The sequence below is a fragment of the Marmota marmota genome, unplaced genomic scaffold, assembly GCF_001458135.2.
Source record: "Marmota marmota marmota unplaced genomic scaffold, marMar, whole genome shotgun sequence".
NCBI classification, from domain to species: domain Eukaryota; kingdom Metazoa; phylum Chordata; class Mammalia; order Rodentia; family Sciuridae; genus Marmota; species Marmota marmota.
Genome location: NW_026000294.1, coordinates 3438996 through 3451281, shown reverse-complemented (window position 1 = coordinate 3451281; position 12286 = coordinate 3438996). Strand labels below are relative to the sequence as shown.

The 12286-nt window shown below is 46.6% G+C and overlaps 1 long non-coding RNA gene across 1 annotated transcript; it reads left to right on the top strand.

The window, feature by feature from the left end:
- The first annotated feature begins 379 nt into the window (after positions 1-379).
- On the top strand, positions 380-2046 carry LOC125614444. Its single transcript, XR_007345033.1, has 2 exons — positions 380-411; positions 1908-2046. It is a non-coding gene; the product is annotated as an uncharacterized LOC125614444 (long non-coding RNA).
- The last annotated feature ends 10240 nt before the right edge of the window (positions 2047-12286 follow it).

Genomic DNA, 12286 nt, shown 5'->3' with positions numbered 1-12286 from the left:
GTCAGCTTCAGCAAATTCGTGAGAACTTGTCTCAAAATTTATAAATAAATAAATAAATAAATAAAACATCTGGGGATGTAGCTCAGTTGTAGAGTGCCAGCCTAGGACACCTGAGGCCCATGTATTAAATCCCTAGTATCAAAAAAAGTATTTAATATGCTGCAGTGTTATTTTTTGTAATAGATAATAAATTAAGCGGTCATATATGTGAAGTTCTTTGAATTTTCCATTCTTTCTGTTTATCCATGTATATATCCTTGTGCCAGTATTACAATGCCTTAATTACTCAAATTTTCTGGGTCTTGGTAGCTAACAATGAGAGTACTATAGCTATGTTCTTCTCCTTTAAGATTACCTGGGCGACAGGTGTGGTAGTGCATGCCTGTAATCCCAGCAGCTCGGGAGGCTGAGGTCAGAGGATCATGAATTCAAAGCCAGCCTCAGCAAAAGGGAGGCATTAAACAACTCAGTGAGATCCTGGCTCTAAATAAAATACAAAATAGGGTTNTTTCATCACATATGTGTACATGCTAGATGTATTCAAGTAGGAATCCTAAGAAAGGGTGCTTATCTGTGTGTGGTGGTGTGCACTTGTAATTCCATTGACTCAGGAGGCTGAAGTTAGAGGATCACAAGTTTGAAGGCATCTTCAGCAATTTAGTGAGGCCCTAAGCAACTTAAGGAGGCCCTTTCTCAAAATAAAAATTAAAAAAAGGCTGGGGATATAGCTCAGTGGTTAAACACCCTGGGTTCAATCCCCAGTACAGCCTCCCCCACCCCACCCCCCCAAAAAAATACAGGGTATTTTGTCTATTGTGAATTGGTTCTTCCTTTAAGCTTGCTGACATGAGGGACATTTTGTCCTGTAGCTCATGTGAAATTTGATGAATTTATACAAATGGAGCTAGGTCTAGCACAGTGGCACACACATGTAATCTCAGCAATTTAGGGAGTTGAGGCAGGAGGATCACAAGCTGGAGGCCAGCCTAGGCAATGAGCAAGACTCTGTCTCAACGTAAAATATAAAAAGGGCTGGGAATGTAGCTCAGTGCTAAAGTCCCTGGGTTCTATCCCCAGTATAGAAACAAATAGAACCAGGGAGGGGTCAGGTGGCTGGCCAGGAGTCTTGGGGGCCCGTTGACATAGCTAAAGCTGAAGGGTATAGGACTGTACCTACAGAGAGTGTAGTGGACTGATGGAGGGTAGGGAGCACTGGAGGGCCTCAGTGGAAAGAGCTCCCATGAGCAACAAGGGGCCTGCAGCCTGCCACTCACCATCTGTACAACTTTGGGCAAGGTATAACATCTTTGGGGGCCTCCATTTCCCCATCTGCAACATGAAGGGTCTGGACTACTGTGTCAGACCGTCTGGGGCTATTGTGAATATGACATGATATGATACATGTAAAGTGTTCCCTGGACCATAAACACTGCACATGCGTGAGACAGAGCTAGGAGCCCAGGACTGCTGGGCCTCTGCTCCGGGCCACCTCTTGTGCTGGGAGTGCAGCTCCACACAAGAGCTCTCCCTGGACTGCTGCGCTGGGAATGCTTTGGCATCAGGGAGAGGATCTCCTACTTCTCTGTGTGCCCTTCAGTCACCCAGCACTGGACTTGGCAGTGCAGAAGTAGTCTTGGTACAGTTATTAGCCAAATATACAATCTCATCTGCATCCACACAGCACAAAATGGGACAGTCAGAATTAGGATCTTTTTTTTTGGTCTGTGACTCAAATCCATTCTTGCTTCAAGACACCCATCTGCTTTTCTCACTCCTGTCTAACTCTCTGTAATGCCTTCCCGACCTACTCTCTGGCTTGGTGGGAAGGACATTGGGTCAAGCAGAGACCTCAGAAAGCAGGTTGAAGCTAGGTGCGGTGGTACACACCTGTAATCCTAGCAGATCAGGAGGAGGATCAAAACCAGCCTCGGCAAATTAGCAAGGCCCTAAGCAACTCAATGAGACCCTGTCTCTAAATAAGATACAAAAATAGGGTGGGGGATGTAGCTCAGTGTTTAAGTGTGCCTGGGTTCAATCCCCAGTACCTCCCTTACCAAAAGAAAGGTGTAGGTGGAAAAAGTTCTGACCATCCCTGGCTCCACTTGGATCCCAATTATTCTGTTGGTCACAAGTGACCTTATGTTTCAGATCCTGCTAGTGGTAGGAAGGAATGCCTTGGGGGTGATAGGATATTGAAAGAGGAAAAGGGCAAGTGCTGAGAATATCAGAGAGAGGCACTAACTTGGACCTCCCTTGGTTACCCATTGTACCTAAAAAGCCTTATTCTGAGGAAGTTCTTCCTATTGCCATCCCAAATCCTTCTTGCTGCCATCTAAATCTCCTTTTTTTAAAAAAAAAGTTATAGTTGTAGATGGGCAGAATGCCTTTATTTTATTGATTTTTATGTGGTGGTAAGGATTGAACCTAGTGCCTCACACAGGCTAGGCAAGCACCCCAACACTGAGCTACAGCCCCCTCTCCTAAAACTCATTTTTGTCTAGTTTTCTTGCCTCTAGGTTTTCATACAAACAACTTCTCACAACCCTTCAGATAACTTATTTTCAGGGGCCCTTACTAGCAAAGCTTTTATATTCAAGAGTGAGGAGAATTTCCCATCAACTCTACCCAAGGGAGTTAAGAGGGACCTGGAAACAAGAACCCTGGAGTCAGTTTCTGGCTCTAGCAGAAGTCTGTATCCTCTGGACATACTCCCTGTGCTTCAGTTCCCCCCATGGAAAGTGTTCCTCAGGGCCTAGCAAAAGGTTTGTGCTCAATAAACAGAAGTAGAGTCTAGTGATAACATTCATCTGCAGTTTTGGTTTCTCCTATTGGAAACCAAGGCCTCACCCATGTTAAGCAAGCATTCTCCCACTGAGCTGCATCCCTAGCCCTAATCCAATCTGGTACCAGGGATGGAACCCAGGGGTGCTCCACCACTGAGCCACACCCCCAGCCTTTTTTTATATTTTATTGAGAGGCAGGGTCTCCCTGAGTTGTTTAGGGCCAAGTTGCTTAGTGGCCAAGCTAAATTGCTTAGAGCCTCACTAGGTTGCTGAGGCTGGCTTTGAAGTGGTGATCCTCCTGCTCCAGCCTCCCAAACTGCTGGGATTCCAGGTGTCACCCTCACACCCGACTCTCCTCTGCATCTTGATGGTGCTCTGATCATAGACTCCCATACCCCACGCACCCACCCACAGCCTGACTCTTTGGCCTTCCAACTGCCCAGGCTGGGAGTCTGCACAACCAAGTCCAGGCCTCAGTTTGCTCCTGCACAGTTCTGGGAGGCCTGTTGCTGTGCCCTGCCCTAGCAAGGAGCCACCGATGTCCTAGCACCACTGCCTTCCATCTTTTGGGAGCCACTTTCTTTTCCAGTGGTGCGCCTGGTTCCAGGGCTTGCCCAGCGGCTCTCAGAGCAATCTGGATGCCACACCTTCTGTTTCTCCTAAGGCTCCTGGGATTCCTTTTCAGCCAGGTTCCTGGCAGAGCCATACCCCCAGGCCTCTAGTGTTCAGAAGCCCTGTCAATGCAGCCAGCTCGCTGTTTACATCTGCATTTCCAAGGCCCAATTTACATTAAAATTAAATTAAATTATAATGCCTCCCTCAAATACGGGAGACTCCACCCGTATTTGAGGGAGGCCTTTTGGCCCACGATAAGGACTGGCAGTCACATCCTGCTGGGCCTCATTCCTTGGCTCCTAAGGGTGACCCCACATGACCTCACCTTTTCTTCTTGTCCTTGCTCCTTCCTTACCCAGGTGGGAAGTCCATCCAGGCCACTCTGTAACCTACAGGGCTAAGTGCACTTTGAATAGCCCCTGTCCTGGTGTTCCACCCTATTGCTAACCCCAGCCAAGTGAAATATAGGCAATGGAAATTGTTGTCTGTCAATTTGGCAAAAAAATTGAAAATAGTAGCCCAGGTTGCAGAGAGAGAAGCCATTGACACACTGCTGGTGGAAGTGTAAATTGGTGTCACCTTTTCAGTGAGCAGTTTCAAGAGCTTTAAAGCAGGTCTACACTCTAATGCAATAATGATTGTTACAGGAATCCGCACTCAAGTAACATTTGCAAATCTGGATTAACACATATGTAAAGCTATTCATCAAAAAATAATAACTTAAGGGGCTGGGTTTGTGGCTCAGCTTTAGAGAGCTTGCCTAGCACATGCTGGTTCGATCCTCAGCACCAAATAAAAATAAAATAAAGGTATTGTGTCCAACTACAGCTAAAAAACAAAATATTTTTTAAATTAATAACTTAAATGTTCAACGTTAGAAAACGGAATAAATAAACTATGTACAACTTGTAAGCATGTTTTGAAAGATGTATAATGATGTGGAAAATGCTCATGCTATAATGTCAGTTAAAATGTCCCAGGAAGAATACGGGCTGGGGTTGTGGCTCCGTGGTGGAGTGATTGCCTAGCATGTGAGGCACTGGATTCGATCCTCAGCAATGCATAAAAATAAATAAAATAAAGGTCCATTGACAACTAAAAAAAAAAAGTAGGCAGAATACCAAGTCATATACAGCATGATCCTTAATGGATTTGGGTACAGTACCGGGGATGAAACCCAGGACCTTGAAATGCAAGGCAAGAACTCCACCACTGAGCTACACCCCCTAGCCCTCTATAAAGTGTTGAGACAGAGTCTTACTCAATTGCCCTGGCTAATCTCAACATTATAATCCTCCTTCCCCAGCCTCCCAGAGTAACTGGGATTATAGATGTGTGACACCATGCCCAGCCCTGATTGTTGTTTTTCTTTTAGGAAAATTATAAATACTCCAATAGAAAAGCTAGAAAGAAATCAACCAGTTGCTCACAGCATCTGACTATGTGTGTGATTCTAGTGAATTGTGATAATGAAAAATACTTGTACAGCACTATGATGGGCCAGTCACTCTTCTCAGCACCTTACATACATTTATGTATACTTACTCCTTACAACCACCCTGCAAAATAAATATCACATTATCCCCATTGTACAGATGAGGAGACCGAGGTGCAAAGAGGCAAAGTGATTTGCTCCAGGTCACACAGTTAGTGTTTTCCTTCTTTGTCCTTGTTGTGATTTTCCAGTTTCTCCACTAGGAGTATGTTTGGGTTTTTTAAGCAGAACCAAAGTGCACAGGGATAAAACTTGTTAAGAATCATCAAAGGGCACTGCTGGCTTGCAGCATCTCCCTTCCTCGCTGGATACAGCTGTACTCACTGAGCAGTCTGCTTGGATGGTGGCCCTCCTTGTCATGTGGACAGGGCCCTAGTCTTTGATGTCTTCTCTGGGTTCCCATCCAGATGCAGGTACATACTACTAGCCACAGAGTGTCCAGGGACTGCTCCTGCCCCTGTGGTTTGAGCCTCTTGGCTCCTGACCCACCACACCACCTACTGGCCTTGCTCCCTGCACAGAAGACCCGCTCTGCCAGCTGCTTTCTGGTTGCCCAGCTCCGCCCTTTATAGCTGCAAATTGCAGAGGCTGGCAGCATGCTGCTTCACTGCTCAGCCTCTTCTCAGGGATGGTGAGGCAGAGGACATACGTCCTTGGGAATCTGCCTCTCTCTGAGTCCCACAAAGATACAATGGGAGCCGGACACAACTGTGTGTGTGTGTGTGTGTGTGTGTGTGTGTGTGTATACACATGTGCCTAGAATTCCAGCTCCTTGGGAGACTGAGGCAAGAGGATCACAAGTTCAAGGTCAGCCTGGGAAATTCAGCATGAACCTCACCCTAAAGGAAATAGAAGTTGTGGGGGTGCCGTGAGGCCTTTGGCAGGCCAGAGCAGGACCATCAGATCCTACTGGAGGGAACTTTGCCAGTTATCCTTCCAGAAGCAAGAACGAAAAATGGAGTCTAGGAAAAACTATCATTGAAAGCCTGGGATCTAGTCCTGGCTTATGATCTAACAGATGGTGTGACCCTAGCAAGGCCCTTCCCTTCTCTGTGCCCCCATATATTTCTCTGGAAAATACCAATAACAGTGACCCATCATACCAGGCATCCTGAAAATCAAGGGACAGCTACACTAAGTGGGGATCACATTTTGCATATGTAGTGACAGGTATGGGTGTGTCACAGGAGGAGTTCCCAGAAAGGGAAACTCGATTCAGGACAAGTGGGGTCCTTGGCATAGATAACAGAAAAGAATTTCAGCATGCACCAGTCAGAGATACAGATTGATTTAGGAAATCAGAGACACATTCACGAGAGGATAAGGACCATCTCCAGAGGGACAGTCAGCAACCTGTTAGTATGGGGTGTTAATATTTACAGAGAGACAGTTACTAGGGACTGAAGTAGAGGTGGTGGCAGGACAGAATGGCACAATTTCACACCAGTTTTCCTTGCACTCACATATTTCCCTTAAGTTACTTTTCTTCCCAGGCCAGGGTTTGGGTCAAGGGTGTGAGCCAAGGCTGCCCTATTTCAAAGGTTCATAGGCATTTCCTGCATTCCAACAGCTCTTGGGAGCTTCTCTTTTGAGATTCTATATTTTTATTGTACCCCCCCAAATTCCTGGCTCACCCTGGTTAGGAAGCTGAGAATTTGGAGCCAGTATATCCTCCTTTCCAAGGCTCCTTTGCCTTACCTGTGTAAGGCTGGGGTGGCACACCTTGAACAACCTAAATAATGCCATTGAGCGCACTTCCTAGAAAAGTGCATAGTACTCCAGTATCTTGTGACATTTCAAGAAGGCCTTTCACTTCATGAGTCTCTGTCACAGGCTCCCTCCAGGCTAAGCAACCCTGCCATGGCAGAAGGTTTTTGTTTGTTTGTTTGTTTGTTTGTTTTGGTTTTGGTTTTTGAATTAAACCTAGAGGTGCTTAACCACTGAGCCACATTCCCAGCCTTTTTTTATTTTGAGACAATCTTTTTTTTTTTAATTTTGAGACAGGGTCTCACCCACTTGTTTGGGACCTTGCTAAGTTGCTGAGGCTGGCTTGAGACTCTCATGCTGTAAGGGTAAAAGAAATTGAAGTTAAAGCATAAAAGTTAAAGGGTAAAAGACCGGGTGTTGTAAAGTTTCTAAGCTGCAAGGTCTGAGTTAAAATGTAAAGGATTAGGTATTGTTAGGATTCTATGCTACCTGCAAAACCTGAAATTTCTGTAGCTGTTGAGACAATGCTTGGAACTGCCCAGTAAATATTTCCCCTGACTATTGGTTGTTTAATAAGGGCTCTGTGTGGTCACACGTAGGCATTGCAGGGCCTGGACCAATCAGTTTAAATGTAACCCCCTCCTTAGGAATGACCTATCACTCCAGCCTGACCTGTTCCCGCCAATGAATGAACCAATCATGTTTAGGAGTTGTTATTCAATTTTCCCGTGCCTCATGATGATTTGTTCTGATGTATACAAAGCCCTCCGCCCTCCCCAAAAAGTGTACTTAAGCAGTGCTCAGCCCCTGCTCGGGGCTCTGGGCTGCTCTCCCTTCTTGAGTGGGCATGGAGCCCCAGCATGCTGGTTCAATAAATCCCCCCCTTCTGCCAATTGCATGAGTGGTCACTTGGTGGTCTCTTTCTCCGATGTTTCACGAGATCCTTACAATGCTTCAGCCTCCTGAGTAGCTGGGATTCCAGGTGTGCACCACCACTCCTGGTTTATCTCCTTCCCTAGCTTGCCTTCTGGGTGAAGCAGCCTCTGCTCACACACCTACATTGATGGGGATCTCATTCCCTTCCAAATGATGGGGTTCCAGTTTCTGCAGAATTCTTACTTAGGCTCAGCTGAAACCCGCCCCCTGGTGCATTTGTTGGAGGCTTCCCTGCCGAAGTAGCTTGAGAAATACCTGTTGCTAGGTGTGCACAGGACTCTGGGTTATCTGGATAAGAGTTAACATTTCTGCTGCTGCTCCTAAGAGTGTTCTGCTTCATAAAGTTGTCTTCTAGGTAAGAAACACTGCAGCCAGATGATCTGTCTGTTCACCTTCTCCCTGAGGAAAGGGGGCAGCTGGGGGAGCTTCACCAGCCATCTTTCCCCCAGGATGCAAACCTCAAAAACTCTCCCCTCCCCCACCCCAGCATAGGATAACATCAGGAATCCTAACAGTACCTCCCACTGGGGCACAAAGGGTTAATGAATGAATATTTAAAACCTAGGATGGATCAAGCATTAGTTCTCTTCCTGTCCCACTTCCTATGCTATACATTTTCAGTGGCACAGAGTTAGTGAGAAACAACTAGAATGAGCCATTATTGACCATTTATTAGGATTATGTTCCAGGCATGTTAAAATTTTTCCTTATTTCTTCCTTTTTCTTGTTTTCTTACTCTTCCTTTCCTTTCCTCTCCATCCCTCCCTCTCTTTCTCCCTCCCTTCCTCCCTCCATTCCTTCCTCCCTCCATTCCTTCCTTCCTTCCTTCCTTCCTTCCTTTCTTGTACTAAGGATTGAGTTCAAGAACCCTCTACCACTGAGCTACATCCCCATCTTGTTTTATTTTGTATTGGTTTATTTATTTTCTGGTACTGGGATTTGAATCCAGGGGTGCTCTAACACAGCCCCTATTTAAAACTTTATTTTGAAACAGGGTCCCACCAAGTTACCCAGGCTGGACTTGAACTTGTGTTTCTCTTGCCTCTGTCTGCCAAGTGGCTGGAGTTCCAGATGTGCACCATTGCACTGAGCTGGGCATGTTTGCTTTAGAGAAGAAACTCATCAATAGAGTCAACTTATTGCCAAGCTTACATAGCTGGTAAAAGGTTACAAGGGATCTGAACCCAGGCCTGGCTTCCCTAAGTCCATGATTTTTTTTTAATGTTTATTTGTAGGTTTTAGGTGGACACAATATCTTTATTTTATTTTTAAGTGGTGCTGAGGATTGAACCCAGGGCCTTATGCATGCTAGGTGAGCACTCTACCACTGAGCCGTAACTCCAGTCCTAAGTCCATGTTCTTACATCTGCTCCATCAGCGATTCCCAGTCATGGGAGGGACGATGATACTTTGCTGTATAAAGCAACTTTTCCTTTAAGATTCCTTAAGGGCCACTATTTAGATGGTTCTATTAAAAAAAAAAGAAAAGGAGTAAAAGGTCAATGAATTCCCCTACTCCCAATCCTCACCAAACTGTGTTAGGAGTAACTCCCCCAACCCCCTTCCTGACTTTCAATCCTTGGCTTTCCCATGGGTGAGAATGTGGCTGTGGAAAGGGTCTGGGCCTGACTTCTAGGCCTGGTGTGTAATGGCTGGATCCATGCATTTCCAATAAACAAGAGGCCCCTCCTGGCTTGTCTGGAAAGGACCAAATGGCTTGAGCATTCAGGTAGGCCAAGAAGGCCTATGAAAGGAAAAATTTGCTCAGCTCATCTCTAGAGAAACACATACTTCTTGAGTGGCCGGTGAAGCATTTGGTGGCCTAGGCTGAGGGGAGAACAGGGTGGAGTGTCAAAGAAGCGTTGGAACAAAGGTGACACAGAGCTGGAGTACGGTTTGCATGAGGCCCCTGGGGCCCTGTGCTGTGAGGGAAATGGGGCTGTGGTGTCTGTCTGGGCTGCCCTCTAAGGCGCTCTCAGTCAGCCTCAGCTTGGAGGCTCAGAGGTTTGGCCACAGCCTCACTCAGCTACCAGGGAGGCATTCCCGTGCCTCCCCAGGGCAGACCTGGCAGGCTGCTGCCTGGAATCTGGGGAGAAGTGACCTGGGGGCAGTTCCTGAAAGAAGGCACTTCCCAGGTCCTTGGGGGCCTGTCCTGGGGGAATGCTGCTCTCTGTGTTCCAGGGATGGTGATTGAGGTTAAGGCCTCCCTCAGCCCACCCAGGGCCAGTCTCCCATAGGAGCATGGGAGGCATGTGTATGTCTGTTGATCTGTATATGTATGTGGGTCCACAGATCCCTGGGGGGACACATGTGTGTATGCATCACTGTGTGTGTATACACTCATGTGGACACACAGAGGCCCAGTGAGGGTGAGGGCTGTATGTGTGCGTATGTCTTTGTGTATGTTTCTTTAACAGAAGGGAAAGGAAGAAGAAAGTCCAAAGCTCTGAAAGACTTTGGCTTTGGGAGGAGCCAGACCGGTGGGGCAGGTGTAGGGAGCAGGCAGGCCAGGGGCCTGATTGGAACCAGACTCAGCAAGGAGGGGCTGTAAATGTTTTTTTACTGCCTGTCCTGACAAATTTATGTCACACCCACTCCATCATCCTGGGGGGGGGGTGGGCAGCCTCTTGCAGGTGCCTGTGGTTCTGGGCTTTCCTGGGCAACCAGCAACCACTGTGGGGGTCCCCTGGGCCTCTCCCAGTCCCAGGCTTTAATGGATCCCATCCTGTGATATCCTGTGGCTGACAGGGAAGTTCCCTGCATGGGTGGATGATGACAAGAAAGAACTCCTTCAAATAACAGCCTTCCTTCCCACAGAGCCTGGATGTGGTGGCCAGGTTGGGGGCATTAGGGACGGAGAGGGAGGAGGGGTTATGCTCCGCTCAGCAACACATACTGCCCTCTCTTTTCTCAGTGGATGTGTGTGTGTGCAGCAACAGAGCCCACATCAGAAAAGGTCAAGATGACCCCTAAAGTAGATTTGGAAGATCATTTGGAATGCAGATGGAAACCCAAGCCCACATAGGGGAAAGGAATTGCCCAAGGTCATACATAAAGCAAGGGAGTCAAGGGCGTGTGCATGTGTGAAAACTAGATTCTGCTATCTTGTCTGATGAGGCCTTCCTTCCTCATCTTCCAGTTTGAAATCTGCCTCAAACCTACAGGCTTGCCATGTCTCTTCCCTCCCTGCCCATCCAGGACCTCCTTCCCCATATTTTCCCAACTCCCCACCCCTCTTATTGAGGATTGAATCCAAGAGCATTCTACCATTGACCTACACCCCCAACCATTTAAAAAACAAAACAAAACAAGATCTCTCTAAGTTGCTGAAGCTGGCTTCAATTTTCCTGTCTCAGCCTTCCCAGTAGCTGGGACTACAGGCAAATGCTACCATACCCAAGTAGTCTTTTTTCTAATCATGTTACAGTGTCTTTAAATTTTATCCCTGGTTATCTTTTGTTCTTAAGAAAGATAAGGCCTGAATTACAGGGTCTGCTTTGATTTAATCCCTGCCTACCTCTCCATCCACATCTTGTACCAGGCTCCTAAGCTCCATCGTACCACAGGGCCTTTGCACATGCTATGCCCTCTAGAACGATCTTCTCTTCCTTTTTCCATTGGTCAACTCTTACTGTAGAACAAAATTCAAGTATCTGTCACAGAGATGTCCCTGAATTTTCCTGGCTAGAACTGTTTCTCAATTTTTCACTGTCATGTCACTGTGGACCTCTTCCCTCTATTTCTCATTCTTGCAATTTTACCTGGTTGGATTCTTTTGTGACTAATAGCAACCTTCCCCCCAAAACACAAATCTCCATGAGGAGAAGAATCACAGTTTCTTCTGCTTATTGATACTGTCCTAATGCTCAGCCCAGGCCTGGAAAATAGCCACCACAGTGACAAAGACATCAGAAGCCAATGTTTAAGACTTACCATGTGCCAGGCACTCCACCAAATGCTTTATGTCAAATAATGGATCTAATCTTCAGTTCTTCTTGAGGTGTTTACCATCATTATTTCCATTATTCAGATGAGCAAATTGGGAAACAGAGAAGTTAAATAACTATACCAAGGCCACACAGTGAGTAGCAAAGCTAGGGTTTAAATGCAGGTAGCCTGGCTCAACCTGTTCTCAACCTCTATCACTGTAAGAATTTGATGATAAATATTTGTTGACTGTATGCTCTTATCTGAATCTCCCCAACTTTAACTGTTGGGGGGGGTGCTAGTCCTTGAATACCTCCCTGAATCTTTAGGTGGCCCCTGCCCTAGAATTCCCTGCCACCTGCCCATAATCATTCCTTCTGTGTCTCCTATCCTAGACTCCTCTGCATATACTGCTTGCCCTCTTCAGCCTCCTTGGATGAGATGCAAAGTTGTTAGGGCTGGTGAAGACCCCTAAACCCTGGCTCTGGTCTGGCTTCTCCAGCAGTCTATCAAGCTGCTCTCCTGGACTTAGGCTCCCCTGTGTCCCAGCCACTGGACAGGTTACTTGACCTCCCCCAGCCTCACTTTCCTCTTCCATATAACCCAGTTCCTCACAGTATTGCAGTTGGGTGAATGGGATTCAGTGAGTTCATAACCTGGGGATGTTTGGTGACTGCAAAGCACAAGATCAATACTAATTCTCACTTGTGTCATTATAAGTAACAATAAGTTTCATCATAAACAGAAACTCTCCATAGCTGGGCACCCCAGAGCCCAATGGAGACAGAAAACAACACCGCCTAGTATTAGTAGGCCCACTCCA